Source organism: Telmatherina bonti (assembly GCF_933228915.1).
Source record: "Telmatherina bonti genome assembly, chromosome: 5".
Classification (NCBI taxonomy): Eukaryota; Metazoa; Chordata; class Actinopteri; order Atheriniformes; family Telmatherinidae; genus Telmatherina; species Telmatherina bonti.
In genome coordinates this window covers 5,998,147-6,015,820 of record NC_136623.1, presented here as the reverse complement: position 1 = coordinate 6,015,820, position 17,674 = coordinate 5,998,147, and positions in this window count along the sequence as shown.

Here is a 17,674-nt window from a genome sequence, read left to right as displayed (position 1 = left end):
CTTCTCTGTGTAAAAGAAGTTCATGTTGATCATTTGTTTCATACGTCCAGAATTTATTGTTTTATTTAGTTTAAGTTCATGTTACGTATTTATTTAAGGATTTCTGCTTTTATCGACACACAATTCCTCAAGAGCTGAAACCAACTGCGGCGACGACGACAGGCAAAAGTGAAGTTTGAAGCTGCAGTTCCCCCTTCATCCACTAGGGGCTCCACAAAACCAAATCCCTATAGACTCCCATTGTTAGGTTGACGTCAAGTGCGGAGAATTCACATGCGGACTCGGCTTGGAGTTTCAACAATAATTTATTTGCTTCCTTCTGATCCTTGATTCCTTCCCAGGTGGATGCGGAAAACAGATTCAGTCGGCAGGCAGACAAGCGGGGAGGCAAACCCAGCGGATAGAGAGGCGGGCAGGCAGGCGGGCGGGCAGGCAGGCAGGCAGGCAGGCAGGCAGGCAGGCAGGCAGGCAGGACAGCAATCGGGCATACAGGCAGGATCTCTGACGGGGAAAAACACACAGGTTATCGATCAGGACTACACACAGGGAAGAATCTTTCAGGCCGAGAACCGCAGGACGTTCAACAATCTGGCGATGAACAGCAGGCCGGGTGGATCTTAAATAGTGCTGCAGCTGATTGCCAAGATGAAGATCAGGTGTTAGGATGCCAGACACGCCCACCAAGGAACAGGATCACAACACCCATTTTAAAAAGACCAACTTCACAGCAGAAATAAACATGTTTACTGCAAAAATAAACATTTTTACGGCAGAAACATGTTTACAGCCTTTTACAAAGAACATTTTTGGTTTAATGGGTCAGGTTTACTTTCATGACAACTCAATTTTTTTTAATAACTTTTAGTTTTAAAAGTAATTTAATCGAGAAATTTTTAACATTTAGGGGCGTGTCTTTTGATTGACAGGTACCCGATATCTTGCCGCAAGAAGGCAAAAGGTAGAACAACTGCGGCTTTCACCTCCAGCTGGTAAGAAGTCTAAAAAGGGTGGGGTCACATGACCCAAAAACTGGACAGAAGATCCTTGGAAACGGGTCTGATGGAGGGATGGATCCTCCCCAGAACCAGGACCTGGACATGACTGAATTAGTCTGGGATCATCTGGACAGAAAACTTTCCCACAAGGACCCTGGAGAAAGAGGTCTTGTCTGGGAGGGTTCAGACCATCTGCTCATGTCAGGATATACATTCAGTTTCTTTTCAGTCTTCTGATGAGATCATTTTAAAATCAATTTTCTCAGATTTACTGAGTTTTCTAAGAAACGTCCGGCTCCTGGAACAGAAACTGGTTTATTCAGACCATCAGGCTCCTTCACATGAACACTCAGCAGCTGGTTTAACAGATGGTTTTACAAAAGCTCTCGATGAAACGAAGAGGAGACGGAGAGCGCTGAAGGAGTGTAAACATCTCCGTCCAGCTCTGTAAAGACTGAACCAGGCTGGACCAGGATCGGCGACATCTTTCAGCACCAGTCAAACTTATCTGATATCTGGCCTGAGATTTCATTTCTTTTTATAAATAAAACATGAAAAACTGGATGTACAATAAAATAATGGTTCTTGTTTACAACAAACCTGTTTTATTCCAACTTCTATCCAGACAGAACGCAGCAGCATGTTCAACCTAAACAAACCAAAAACCAGCTGCAAGAAAACAGCTGACAATCATCAGGAGCACCTAGAAGATCATCAGTCACAGCAACAAAAACATTGATGATGAATGGTAAAAATGCCAACGTTTGAACATTTTGTTAGAGGGCCGCAGGTTTTCTGAGGTCAGACTTTAAAGGGTTAATAATGACAACAGCGACCAGCCTGTTCAAACGAATATGCAAAATGGACTGAACATCCTTATGGAGCACTTTCCCGTCATGTTCACCACTCAGAGTGTCATATACACACACACACATTTCTACCCCAGTAGGCACACAGGGTTCAGTGTCTGGTCCACACACACTTAGGCATGCAGTCAGGGGAGGCCTGGAATCAATCCACCGACCTTCTGGACGATGGCTCGTCCTCCTGAGCTACGGCCCATAAAAGAAAAAACAGAAATCAGTTCAATTCCGCCTCGTTAATAGAAACCAACCGGCAGCGTGGAATCGTGACTTGGATCCGATCCGCCATCCTGAGCTGCACGAGGTGACAGCGGCAAGGAAAAACCTCCAGCAGAACCCGGTTCAGGCAGAACCCGGTTCAGGCACAACTCGGTTCAGGTAGAACCTGGTTCAGGCAGAACCCGGTTCAGGCACAACCCGGTTCAGGTAGAACCTGGTTCAGGCACAACCCGGTTCAGGCAAAACCCGGTTCAGGCACAACCCGGTTCAGGCAAAACCCGGTTCAGGCAAAAACCGGTTCAGGCAAAACCCGGTTCAGGCACAACTCGGTTCAGGCACAACTCGGTTCAGGTAGAACCTGGTTCAGGCACAACCCGGTTCAGGCACAACCCGGTTCAGGCACAACCCGGTTCAGGCACAACCCGGTTCAGGCACAACTCGGTTCAGGTAGAACCTGGTTCAGGCACAACCCGGTTCAGGCACAACCCGGTTCAGGCACAACTCGGTTCAGGTAGAACCCGGTTCAGGCACAACCCGGTTCAGGTAGAACCTGGTTCAGGCACAACCCGGTTCAGGCAAAACCCGGTTCAGGCACAACCCGGTTCAGGCAAAACCCGGTTCAGGCAAAAACCGGTTCAGGCAAAACCCGGTTCAGGCACAACCCGGTTCAGGCAAAACCCGGTTCAGGCACAACTCGGTTCAGGTAGAACCTGGTTCAGGCAGAACCCGGTTCAGGCAAAAACCGGTTCAGGTAGAACCCGGTTCAGGCACAACTCGGTTCAGGTAGAACCTGGTTCAGGCACAACCCGGTTCAGGCAAAACCCGGTTCAGGTAGAACCCGGTTCAGGCAGAACCCGGTTCAGGCAAAAACCGGTTCAGGTAGAACCCGGTTCAGGCACAACCCGGTTCAGGCACAACCCGGTTCAGGCAAAACCCGGTTCAGGTAGAACCCGGTTCAGGTAGAACCCGGTTCAGGCACAACCCGGTTCAGGTAAAACCCGGTTCAGGTAGAACCCGGTTCAGGTAGAACCCGGTTCAGGCACAACCCGGTTCAGGCAAAACCCGGTTCAGGTAGAACCCGGTTCAGGCAGAACCCGGTTCAGGCAAAAACCGGTTCAGGTAGAACCCGGTTCAGGTAGAACCCGGTTCAGGCAGAACCCGGTTCAGGCAAAACCCAGTTCAGGTAGAACCCGGTTCAGGTAGAACCCGGTTCAGGCAGAACCCGGTTCAGGCAAAAACTGGTTCAGGTAGAACCTGGTTCAGGCAGAACCCGGTTCAGGCACAACCCGGTTGAGGCAAAACCCGGTTCAGGTAGAACCCGGTTCAGGTAGAACCCGGTTTAGGCACAACCCGGTTCAGGTAGAACCTGGTTCAGGCAGAACCCGGTTCAGGCACAACCCGGTTCAGGCAAAACCCGGTTCAGGTAGAACCCGGTTCAGGTAGAACCCGGTTTAGGCACAACCCGGTTCAGGTAGAACCCGGTTCAGGTAGAACCCGGTTTAGGCAAAACCCGGTTCAGGTAGAACCTGGTTCAGGCAGAACCCGGTTCAGGCACAACCCGGTTCAGGCAAAACCCGGTTCAGGTAGAACCCGGTTCAGGTAGAACCCGGTTTAGGCAGAACCCGGTTCAGGTAGAACCCGGTTTAGGCACAACCCGGTTCAGGCAGAACCCGGTTCAGGTAGAACCCGGTTCAGGTAGAACCCGGTTTAGGTAGAACCCGGTTCAGGTAGAACCCGGTTTAGGCAAAACCCGGTTCAGGTAGAACCTGGTTCAGGCAGAACCCGGTTCAGGCACAACCCGGTTCAGGCAAAACCCGGTTCAGGTAGAACCCGGTTCAGGTAGAACCCGGTTTAGGCAGAACCCGGTTTAGACAGAACCCGGTTCAGGTAGAACCTGGTTCAGGCAGAACCCGGTTCAGGCACAACCCGGTTCAGGCAAAACCCGGTTCAGGTAGAACCCGGTTTAGGCAGAACCCGGTTTAGGCAGAACCCGGTTCAGGTAGAACCCGGTTTAGGCAGAACCCGGTTCAGGTAGAACCCGGTTCAGGCAGAGGACAGGAAAGAGAGACCAACATGATCCAGCTTTTAACCAGGAAGACCTGCAGAAAGATGCTCATGAAGACAATACCCTCATGTTTCTACATGGAGGATGAGGAGCAGAGAGATGAAGAGGAGGAGCTCAGTGCATCATGGGACGTCTCCCAGCAGTCTGAGCCTGACTGCATCACTAATGGACGGATAGACCCCAGACTAGAAGTTGTATCACAGACGAAGGTCCCATCGTACTCTTAGAGACTCCGGAACCACAAGTAGACCTGCAGTCTGAGAACCAAGTTCTCTGGAATAAACGGAACGATTATCTACAACGGAGCTTGACATGAAGAGCATTACATGTGAGAACATTGTTTGGATGATAGGATTTACTGTTTCCAACTGGAAATGGTGGTAACATCCCATAAAGCTGATAACATGTAAACAGTTGTTGTCCTCAGGACCGGGGAACCACCTGCCACTCTAAGGTCCATTTATGTTGCATGCAGACGGACGGATGCACAGCCGGACGGAAAGTTGCATCCGTCTCCTGCATCAGTTTTGAGCTAAATTTGGTCTGTTTTCGAGACCCTGAGATATCGATCACCGATGCAAAAAATGGAGCGGTTCCACTGGGAACCACAGGGGGGCAGTGTGGAGGCGTAGCTGACATGAAATCACTAAAAGGAACAAACCAGAGAAGAGGAGGAAAAAACGCAGAACAGCCAAGTAAAAAGTACATGAAGGGGTTGAAAAGAAACAGCAAAAAAAGAAAACTTTGTGGTTTTCTTCTTCTGGTGTTTTTGGGTGTTTAATAACAATGTTATCGCTTTTCAGCGTGGAAGTGAACGCTGAACTCTGCACTGCCCCTAGTGGATGAACTGAATTAACAACTGTGCAAAGATGGAAGCATGAGAACAGAGACGTAACGGACGTCCCTCTTTACACCCAGCCAGCTCCCCACACATCCGCCCAGAGTCCGCTCTTCTGAACCAATCTCGTACCAAACGTCCCCTCCCAACCCAAACCTGGACCCGGACCTGCACCTGCTGGTGCAAACGGGACTTTACTCAGACATGAGTCACCCAGTTTTACTTTGTTTTAGTCAAACATCAGCAGCTGAACAAATTTCAAGACAACAGCAGCATTTATAAGTCGGAGCTGCATCTTTACATCCGATCGTCTGTAAATCTCATCTTGATCAGGCGCTGAGTGTGGACGTTCGTTTCCATGCAGCGGTTGGGAAAACACCGGAACCATCAGCGGACAAAGTCCAGAAGTTGGTTGGGTTTCAGGTGTGTAAATAAAACAGTTTGTGGGCGTGTTTACAGTCCTCTCAGCTGCCAGTGGTTTCCTCCTAAATGTCCTCTTTCATTCAGAGTTAATTGATTTTCACAGAGAACCAGAAGGCCGAGATTCATCTTCATCGTTTGAGTGACATCACAACATCCTCCGACCAATCAGGTTCCTGACACCCAACCAGCTCCACTCCAAAACCCAACCCGAATCTTCATCAGCAGGTTATAAAGCAACAGCAACCTCATCTCGCTTCTTCATCATCATCGCTCAGCGGTGCTGCTTCTTCCAGGCCGGAGCATCTCTGATGGGGTAAGATTTGAACTGGTTAGACGCTGACAGGAACCTAAAGTCCGTTTTTACAGTGAATCTAGAATATTTTCCACAGAAATACCAGAAATTCCTCCTTTTTTGTTGTTGTGTTTGAGCTGATTGTTTAATTCAAACAAATAACTGATATATCTGAGAAAAGTTCATTCTTTCCATGTTGGAACATGTAGAACAAACAGTTTAATAAATCTGTGAATGAGAGAAACTTTTCTGCATAAATTTGCAGAATCCTTTTGGGCTAAATTTGTCCAGATTCGCTGATGTCGCTCGGCTTCGTTGCTCCTCGTTGAAGAAAAGAAAAATTCCATCCAAGCAAACCTACCAAGACATCTTTCAGATTACAGCAAACTTTTATATTTTCATCTTTTGTTTGAAATACATTTTAAAAATTAAATTTAAACTTAATAAATATATTTTTTTGATTTGGAGAGAATTTTTACATGAATTTTTTCCATCTCCGTTCCGTCATGTTGGGTGTGGCCTCAATAAAAATGTATTCAGTTTGTGATTTTTTACAGTGTAGATCTGCATTTTTCTATAAAAACTGTTTAATACCTGCAGACAATTAATATGCAAATATATTGATTTTAGAGGATTTATTACCAAAACAAACTTGCTAATTATTATGTCTGATTGTAAAGTAAACATGTTTGTTCTCCCGTGATTGGATGACTCGGTCCAATCCGCTGATTTGCAACCAGACCTTGGCGTGTTTCATCGTTCCACGGAGGAGGACGTGATGTGCTACGGGGTTAAAAACAGACTTTTATGTCGTGCATCACGTTTCAGCGATGTTAACTCGCCATCCTCCATGTAAGCAGGTTCCCATATCAGCTGATTTCCACGTAAAACTACAGTTTCTACTCACGGGTCTGGAAACCAGAATCAATATGGCCGCCACTCAATCTGAATTACTGATGGGGCTTCTCCCCTTCTGGTCTACAGATGGGGGTCCTGTCATTCTGGTCTACACATGGGGGTTCTTCCTTTCTGGTCTACAGATGGGGGTCCTGTCATTCTGGTCTACACATGGGGGTTCTCCCCGTCTGGTCTACACATGGGGGTTCTCCCCTTCTGGTCTAAAGATGGGGGTCCTGTCATTCTGGTCTACACATGGGGGTTCTCCCCTTCTGGTCTACAGATGGGGGTCCTGTCATTCTGGTCTACACATGGGGGTTCTTCCTTTCTGGTCTACAGATGGGGGTCCTGTCATTCTGGTCTACACATGGGGGTTCTCCCCGTCTGGTCTACACATGGGGGTTCTCCCCTTCTGGTCTAAAGATGGGGGTCCTGTCATTCTGGTCTACACATGGGGGTTCTCCCCTTCTGGTCTACAGATGGGGGTCCTCTCGGTCTAGTCTACAGATGGGGGTCCTCTCGGTCTAGTCTACAGATGTGGGTCCTCTCGGTCTGGTCTACAGATGTGGGTCCTCTTGTTCTGGTCTACAGATGTGGGTCCTCTTGTTCTGGTCTACAGATGTGGGTCCTCTTGTTCTGGTCTACAGATGTGGGTCCTCTTGTTCTGGTCTACAGATGTGGGTCCTCTTGGTCTGGTCCTGCTGTGATAAAATCAAGATGACGGCCGGTTAACGAGGTCTTATCCGTTGCAAATGTCGGAGAGGACGTAGCTGGATCGTGGTGAGATTTACGGGGAGACATGTGGTCTTTGGTCTCTAAGTGTTTTACGAGGGAACCGGCTTTAGAACCCTTCTGTCCTCCAACGTGGAACCCAGTGGAAGCAGCTGATGTTATGACATCAGATTATCTCCCTCCATGTGAAGCCTTCACGCTGCCTCTGCTCGACGGCCGGCTGAATGAGCGTTCTGTGCGGCTGCTGACAGATGATGCAGAGAAAACGCTGATTTTCATGCTGGTTTTAGTGCAACAGGACCCGGCTTTGTGGACGCTCAGCAGCTGACTGCCTCATGCTGAAAGGAGGCAATAAAGTTTGAAGTTATCATGATAAATATGATGCGTGACCTGAATTTACTTTACTTCTCTACAGATACAGCGAAGAAGAAATGGCCGCCCATCTGGATCATAAGGTAGGCCAACGCAACCGCCACCAGGAAGTAGACTGATCCATTGCTCTGGCTCACGCTATAATCAGTTAAACTTTAGTTTATCAATCAATCAATCAATCAATCAAAGTTCTTCAATGAAAAACCTTGACTGACTGATTGATTGATTGATTGATTGATTGATTGATTGATTGATTGATTGATTGATTGATTGATTGATTGATTGATTGATTGATTGCTGAGTTTGGTTCATGCTTGGTAGATGTGACAGTTTGGTTAGTGGGTTGGTTGGTTAGTAGGTTGGTTGGTGGGTTAGTTGGTTGGTGGGTGGGTTAGTGGACTGGTTGGTGGGTGGGTGAGTTGGTGGGCTGATTGGTTGGCCTAATGATAAGTTGATTAGTGAAACTTGTTAGATAGTTGCCAAAATTGTTTTTTTTTTTTTTTTTTTGTTTTTTAATTAAATGTTTGGTTGAATGACTGGTTGCATGATTGGTCAGTTTTTTGTGTGTTAGCTAATTCATTGCTTCTATGATTGGTTGGATTTTTGGTTGGTTGGTAGTGCATTAGTGGGTCGGTTGATGGGTTGGTTGGTGGGTTAGTTGTAGGGTTGGTTGATTGGTTGGTTTGTCTGTTGGTTGGTGGCTGGGTGGGTTAGTGGGTTGGTTGTTTGGTTGGTTGATTGGCAGGCGGGACGGTTTGTGGGTGATTGGGTTGGTTGGTTGCTGGGGTTGTTGGTTGGTTGATGGTTGGTTAGTGGGTGGTTGGTGGGTTGATTGATTTCTTGATTGGTTGGTTGGTTGGTTAGTGGGTGGTTGGTGGATTTCTGGGTTGGTTGGTTGTTCAGCTGGTGGATTGGTGGGTCAGTTGTTTGGATGGTCACTTGGTTGATTGGTTGGTTGGCGGGTGGGAGGTTGGGTGGGTTGTTTGTTTGGTTAATTGGTGGGTTGGTTGGTTGGGAATATTGGAGAATATTGATCAGTTTCACAGTGATTTTAATCTCCCATAATTAAAACACGAAAATAAAATGGCTCTAGATTCACCCATTTCAGTTCACGAGCTCCATGAAGCTCTCCAGCACATGCCAAACAATAAAGCACAGGTACAGATGGCTACCAAGCTGAATTCTACAAAGAATTTTGGACAACACTGGCTCCAACCTTTTACAACATGGTTTCAGAAATAAAAGAAAAACAAAGAATACCCCCGAAGATGAATTTAGCTAATATTAAAGTACTATTAAAAGCAGGAAAAGACCCTGCACTTCCATCCAGTTATCGTCCAGTTTCATTTTACCGAACCCCTGGCAGCTGCCATAAGACAAAAGAAAGAAATCAAAGGAATTCATGCTAAAAACATCGAACATAAAATAAGTCTTTATGCTGATGATGTTTTACTCTTCCTTCAAAACTCGCAAACATCTCTTTATCAGACAATCACACTCATTAATAAATTCTCATCAATATCAGACTACTCTATTAACTGGTCAACGACTACAGCAATGCCCATTAACTGCAACTTTAAAAATATATCTAACACCAATATACAGTCAGGAAACATTAGGTATTTAGTGTGTAAATATTTCCCCCAGACTAACAGAATTAGTAAAGTTAAATTAGGATCAACTGTTAAAAACAGTGGAGGAGGACCTCTTAAGGTGGAACTGCTTGCCCATATCACTTATGGCGAGAGTTTCCACCATTAAAATCATGGTTCCACCTAAAGTTAATTATCTCTTTTCAATGATCCCCACCAAACCATCCTCCACTTGGTTTAAATCATTAGACTCCCACATATCCAAATTTCTCTGGAGAAACAAGCCATCCCACATTAATCTAAAATCTTTACAACAGACCAAAGACAGAGGTGGGTTGGACCTGCCAAATTTCAATCATTATTTTTTATGTAACAGGCTGCAATTCATCCCCAAGTGGCTCAAACCGTGTTCTCTAGATGAGCCATGGCTAGATGTAGAACAAGCATTGTGTGAGGACCTAGTCATTCATCAGCTCAACTGTTAAACCACATAAGTGTTTCAAAAGCGTTAACATCAGCTCCTCTCTAATGGCTTGGTGGGAATTCCTGAAAGTAACCAAGTCTGCGCTTATTCCATGTAAGCTCACACCCATCTGGAACAATCCTGACATCCTGCCAAACAGAAAGATGATAAACTTCCTCTAGTGGAAGAATAAAGGAGTACATCAGTTAGAAGATATAATAGAAATGAAAACGTTCTGCCTTTTGCTGTAATTACTTCATGATATGAAATCAGCAAATTTTTGGAATACCACCAACTTAAATCTATCATAGGTAAGAAATACACCCCTGATCAATTAAACTTACAGTTACCTATCAGGGCTGCAGAATTCTTAAATCTCAATGCCCCGAAGCTACTATCCAAAATACATAGATTACTAACAAAGCTAGAGATTCCATCTGTCTCCCAACTTCTAAATGGGAAGCAGACTTATCCAGCAACTTCAATCAAAATGAATGGTCACAAATCTGCTCAAACACATTCAAAATGACTAAGAATTCAAACATGCAATTAATACAATTCAAAATTCTGCATAGAACTCATTATACAGGACACAGGATGTTCAGGATGGGTCTGTTACACTCACATATCTGTTCACACTGTACTGACAACATGATTGACAGCTACTACCATGCCTTATGGTCTTGTCCACCTGTCCAGAGATTCTGGCTCCAGGTATGTAAAGATCTATCAGACTGGTTTAAATGTAATATCCCTGCAAACCCCAAATTGTGCCTATTGAGTCACTTAGGTGAAAATAACATAAGGTTTAATTTAGCAAAACCAATCCTCAGTAGCCTGCGCATCGCAAAGAAAACTATCCTTGTGAACTGGAAAAGCAAACAGAATCTGTGTATCCAGCAGTTTAGAAATCTGTTATTAGATCACATCAGCATGGAAATGATGTCTGCCTCCTCAAAGGATCAGTCAGATGGATTTCACTCTCTCTGGTCTCCTGTGATCAGCTCCATCACTTAGTGTGAGGAGGGGAGAGTGTGACCTAGATGCACTGGGGGTTGAGGGCAGGTTGGAGGTCTCTGGGGGCTGCGGGTCTGTGGTGGGCCCCTGAGTGGAGATCTTGGCTGCCTCACCACTGGGGTTGCTGGGTTCCCGGCCCTGGGGGGGGCCCTTGGGTGGGTCAGCGGTTGGGGTTGCCTCGCGGCAGAGGGGCGAGGCCACTGGCGAAGGCTGGGTCGGCAGGTTCTGGCTCTGTGGCGAGCGGCTGCGCTGCTGTGGGGTGGGCTGGGTGGGGGTCCTGGGCTCCGGTGCCCGGGGCTGTCCCCTGTCTCTTGGGGGTGGGGGGCATTGGCCTCCACCATGGGGGGCTGGGCTGACCTGGATCTGCCGCTGCGGTGAGGGGCAGGTCCGTGCCCTGGTGCCTGGCTGTGGCCCGGGACCAAGATGGTTGGGGATCGGTGTGTGTGTGTGTGTGTGTGTGTGCGCGTGTGTGTTTGTTTGTGTTTGTTCATACTTGTGTGTGTGTGTGTATAGGGTATGGGTGTAGGAGAGTTGTGGTGCGTGAAAGTAGATGCGGTGCAAATAGATGGGGGGGAGGAGTGTGTGTATGAGGGAGTGTGTTAGTGCTCATGGATGAAGGGTAAGGGGGATGTATGGTGGAGTGTAGTGATACATGGTTATGGGGTAGGCGTGTGTGTTGGGGGAGTGTTGGGGTGCACGTGTGTATATAGACGAGTATGAGGGTGCAGGTGTATGGGCGTATAATGGTACATGCGTATGGGGGATGGGACGGTAGGGGTGTGTATAGAGGAGTGTGGGGATGCATATGTGTGGGGGTATAGTGGTATGTGTGTATGGGGGGGTGTAGGGGTAGTGGTTATGAAGGGGGTAGGACAGAGGTGAGAAAGGTGTTTGTGTAACAGGTGTATGTGTGTGTGTTTACTTATTGGGGTGTAGACAAAGACGGACCTCAGCATGTCTCCAGGTGGGGGGTGCCATGGGTGGGGGTAGGGATGGTGGACCTTTGTTCTGGGTTCCCCTTCTGCCGCCCCCCTTCCTTGTCTTCCTGCCGACCCTTGCATGTGGCGGGTTGGTGCCTCCTGGGGTCGGCGGTGGCTCCTTGGTTAGTGTTGGTGAGGGCTCTGGGTATTGAGGCGGCTGCTCATGCTTGTCCTGGCCCTTGGTGCTCCTGGGAGTGTGTATGGAGTGTGTATGTGAGTATGGGGGGTGTGCCAAGTGCCGATGGCGGCTCACTTTCTGGAGGGAGGTTCACTTCCCGCTGGTCCTGAATCCCCTTCCCCACTCTCCAACACACACAGGTAGGGTGTTGGGAGGTGTGCACGTTGGTGAGAGAGGCCATGAAGGTGGTCTTGACCACTGCACCCAGTACTGGCCCACCTCCCAATTTTAATTACACTTAGTCACCATATCACAAAAAACACACTGACAACTCATGGACATCTTTTGGGGGACAGGCCATGCAGTGTATGGTGGGCGGGGCTGCTTAGGCGATCCCTCTCCCAACATGGTGGGGTTACTGCCCCTCAATTTTAATTACAAACACCACACACTTCACAATCGTTCGCGAGGAGGGGGGATGGGGAGGAGGGGTCCTCTCATGCCCCTATTTCTGGGGCTTTGCTGGGAGGGCCGTTCGGGCGGGGTGGGAGGGCTGCCCAGTAGATCTGGGTCTGGGCTGGACTGACTGAGGGGAGAACTCCGCTGGCTCTGGGGGTTGCTGGGTCGGTGGTGTCTACGGAATGGCGGGGGGGCACTGGAAGTGGTGGGCGGTAGTTGTGGGGGCCCTGATCAGGGCCTTGCTAATCTCTGCCCCCCCCAGGGGCACAGGGCGTGTTGAGAAGGAAATATGAGGGCATGCGGGAGCGAATGGATTAAGTTGTGGATGGAATGTAAGAGAGTAGAGGTGGAGGGGAGGTGTGTATGTGTAGAGAGGAGGTGGGGTGGGGGAGTGTGCAATGGGGCGTGTATGAATAAAGAGGGAGTATGTGGGGTGTTGAGGTGGAGGGACGTGGTGGGAGGTGTGGGCACGTATAGGGGGTAGTGTATGAATGGAGACGGAAAGGTGAGTTGAGGTGCGTTTGGGTGGGGAGGAGTGGGTGATTTGAGGTGTGGTGGGGATGTTTGTGGGATGGGGGGTGTGTGCAAATAAATAAGGGTATGTGAACTGGGGGTGAGAAGGGGTTGCGTGTCCAGGTAGAGAGGGAGCTCGTGAGGGGAGTTGTGTTATGTGGTATGTGTGTGCATTGGGGAGTATGTGAGCGGGGGCAGGGGGGTAGGGGGGTAGGGGAGTGTGAGATGGAGCATGTGGGTGTGTGTAGGGAGGGAGTATGTGTGGGTGAGTGAGTTGGTACGTGTGTGTGGGAATATGTGTGTGGGTGGCTGTGTATGCCTGTATGTGTGTGTGTGTGTGTGTGTGTGTTGGGGGGTTAGGGTGTCTTGTGCCCGGGAGGCCCGGCTGGTGCACTGGGGTGCGGCCTGACTGAAACTCGGCGGCGGTCTGGGGATCCTAGTTTTCCATTGGTGTGGGCTGGGCCCTCTTCCCTCAGGGGTGGGGGGGTTGCCTCTGGGCTCTTGGGGCCCTGGGGCCCACGCTCTGTCCGCCCTGGGTGATTGGCACCCGGCGGGGCCGGTTCTTGCCGATCCGGGCCCGCCGGGGCCGGTTCCCCCTGACTGGGGCGGACTCCGGCTGGGGTTCCCCTTTGACGCATCCTGGGTGGGTTCATGGCTGGCTCTGGAGTGGGGTGGTTGGATCCAGTACCTGGGGATGGATGCCGGCTACCTGAGTCTCGGGGTCTTCCTGGTCTGCTTCTTGCCTTTGTGTGGGCGGGGTCACATTGGCATGATCACTCTTCTCTGAACACGTTCCACTCTGTATGTTCTGCATGTGACACAGTCACTGAGTCATCTACAGGTTTATTCACTAACAGCAGCTAGTTTTCCTTGTCTCCCATTAATATTTAACCCCACAGTGTTTTTTCTTTCTTTCTCTCTGTCTCTCTTGTCCTCTTTCTATGAAGTGTTTTCTTTCTCTTTCCCTTTGTCTTTCTGTCTCTCTTCTATCTTCTCCAGTCTGGTCCAGCAGTATTTTGTATTACAATCATACAAAATAAATAAAGAAATAAAATAAAAATCCAGAAAAGCAGCCCTTGAGGACCGACTGGACACCCCTGGGTTAGATGTTCACAAGACAGTTTTTGGGTTGGTTGATTGATTAGTGGGTGGGTTGGTTGGTTGGTTGGTTAGTTGGTTGGTGGGTGGGTGAGTTGGTGGGCTGATTGGTTGGCCTAATGATAAGTTGATTGATGAAACTTGATTGGTGGATTTCTGGGTTGGTTGGTTGTTCGGTTGGTGGATCGGTGGGTCAGTTGGTTGGATGGTTGGTTGGTCATTTGGTTGATTGATTGGTGGGTTGGTGGTTTGGCAAATTTGTGGGTTGGTTGGCGGGTGGGAGGTTGGGTGGGTTGTTTGTTTGGTTGATTGGTGGGTATGTTGGTTGGGTTGGTTGGTTGGTGGGATGGCAGATTTGTGAGTTGGTTGGTTGGTTGGCGGGTGGATTGGTTGCTGGGTTGGTTGATTGACGTTATCCAACATATGTTCCAGACCAGTGTCTTACTGAGAGTTTCCAGTCTGCCTTTGGTTCGCTCGGCCTTACAGTCAGTGACTTCAGCATATCTGGGGGTCAAAGATCGCTACCCTCTTCTGGGTCTGATGGGGGGAGTAGCAGAGGTTGGAGTTCGCAGCCTCTCAGAAGAAGCCCTGAGACGAGCCACACCTCTTCTCCAGAGTCTGGAACCTCAGAGTACGTAAAATCTTCATTTTAGCCATATGACATACAGAACTGATGCTAACACTGCTGAGTTCTGAGTTAGGAGAAGTAACAGACAGAATCCTGACAGTAGCCTTTCGACTGCTAAAACTTTGTTTAAAAGAGATAAATCAGCCATTTCTAACCAGTTTGTCTCAATCTGCAGTTGAAGTTGCCAACAGCTTTGCTCTCGATGGTCTCAACATCCTGGAGAGAAACTTCCCAATCCTGAACCAGTCGACAGACGAGGTTTGTGTTCTCACGACTGCTACAGATCACACCTGCAATCAGTTTTATTCACGATTAATCGATCAAGATTAGCGGCTTTAAAGGTTTTCATCAATCAATCAAAATTTGTCAAATGATTTTAAAATGATTCTTAAAATAGAAAAATCTAAAAATTTTAAGTTGTTTGGTGAAATTTTAATGATCCAAAGCTCCTGCTGCAGCAAACTGCAGGTTCAGTCAGCTGATGTTTACCGATGTTACAACAGCTGATCTGACCGACTCTGCTCCTCAGGTGATGACTCACCTGAAGGACGCCTTTTTCATGACGCTGGACGATGTGCAGGTGTGGATGGTGGACGGCCTGGACGGAGCCCTGGATCAGCTGGAGCGTCTGGCTGATACAGTCCGTACGACCGTACAGCAGCTGCAGGAAACTGAGGTGGGCCAAGCGGCCTCGTCAGGACTGGACAACGTGCTGAGTCGCTTGGAGGATGCCACCGCCTACTACCTTCCCCTCCCACCTACGCTGCGTGAGTACAAAACCAGCGTTTTAGACTTGTGAGCAAAAGACGCAATTTTACCCAACACAGTCGAGGAAAGGAGCTTTAAACTGGACAATAGATAATCAAACCACTAAACTGTATCTTCTAGTTGTCCAGATACAACTACAAGATGTTATCCTGTGGCCTGCACATGACGGGGGTCAGAGCTACCCTCTGCTGGGTCATGACACAACATAAGTCAAAAATCATTCAACCATACTATTCAAAACAGTTTATTATGCCAGAGAAGCTAATTTTATATTTATAGTTTATTTCTTTACTCTTATTTGGAAAATGGAAAATGAATAAATATGATGAATTTAGTTAATTCCTTACAGGTAAACCACATGGGAAAAACATGGCTTCCTGAAAATGTTCTAAAACCAATTTTCCACATGTGAATCAGATATAAAGCACATGTGAATCAGATATGAAGCACATGTGAAACAAATATAACGCACATGTGAATCAGATATAAATCACATGTGAATCGGATATAAAGCACATGTGAATCAGATATAAAGCACATGTGAATCAGATATGAATCACATGTGAATCAGATATGAAGCACATGTGAATCAGATATAAAGCACATGTGAATCAGATATGAAGCACATGTGAATCAGATATGAAGCACATGTGAATCAGATATAAAGCACATGTGAATCAGATATAAAGCACATGTGAATCAGATATAAAGCACATGTGAATCACATATAAAGCACATGTAAATCAGATATGAAGCACATGTGAATCAGATATAAAGCACATGTGAATCAGATATGAAGCACATGTGAATCAGATATAAAGCACATGTGAATCAGATATAAAGCACATGTGAATCAGATATAAAGCACATGTGAATCAGATATAAAGCACATGTGAATCAGATATAAAGCACATGTGAATCAGATATAAAGCACATGTGAATCAGATATAAAGCACATGTGAATCACATATAAAGCACATGTGAATCACATATGAAGCACATGTAAATCAGATATGAAGCACATGTGAATCAGATATAAAGCACATGTGAATCAGATATAAAGCACATGTGAATCAGATATAAAGCACATGTGAATCAGATATAAAGCACATGTGAATCACATATAAAGCACATGTGAATCAGATATAAAGCACATGTGAATCACATATAAAGCACGTGAATCACATATAAAGCACATGTGAATCACATATAAAGCACATGTGAATCAGATATAAAGCACATGTGAATCACATATAAAGCATATGAGGATGTTCACATGAACTTGCTGAGCATGTGTATCTCATGTGGTTTTTGAACATTCTTGTTATCCACATTTTATCCACATATGGATTAACTGTAAGGGATTATAAAAGTGTAATCAGATTACTTTACTTTTTCGTCTGATCTCAATAAAACTTTCATTTAAAATATTTAAAGATCAGAAAGCAGATTTAAAATCTGAAGGTAAAATCTTCTGAGTGGCTCAGAAGCACCAGCAGAGGGCGCCGGCGGTCTGCAGCCTCCTCTGCTTCTGCATCATCTCATCTCTCCTCAGTCTGAATCTGCTTCATTCAAACTTTCTGAAGATCAGAAACAGGTGGTGAGTAAACCAATCAGAGAGCAGAATGTCACACGATGACGTTCATCACACCGAAAGCGAAATGTTGATTTCACAGGCGTGGAAATCTGACACTGAGTGTGGAGTTTCTGCACCAGAGGGACAAATGTTGCTTTTCTGTCTTCACGCATGGACAGAGATTTGCTCTGACATCAGCTTTTCACAGGAAATCTATTAAATCTATTAGATATTGGGACTCGTGTGACAGATCGATATGAATCTAAAATCAGCTGCAGCAAAACATTCCGTAGAAAATGTTCTGGAGTCAAACAACGGTAAAAATATCCACTAACAGGGTTCTGGAAAATTCTGCAACCAGCAGACTGGTGAGGGTGTCAAGGTTTGGTATGAAAGCAGGATTTACCAACGTAGCCTTTCCAACAAGGACGGGTTGCGGATCACCGCGTACGCTGAATCCATGAATAAAATCATCAATAATCTTTGTTATTGATCGATCTGAAACAGTTCAGATCTTTCAGCATCTACAGAGCAGGATGTTGGGAAACGGTTCAGCGACCTCAGAAAGGTCAAGGTCAGAAACCTCCACACAGCTCACCACTGGATCAGAACCAGTGGATCAGAACCCACGGATCAGAACCCACGGATCAGAACCAGTGGATCAGAACCAGTGGATCAGAACCCACGGATCAGAACCACTGGATCAGAACCAGTGGATCAGAACCCACGGATCAGAACCACTGGATCAGAACCACTGGATCAGAAC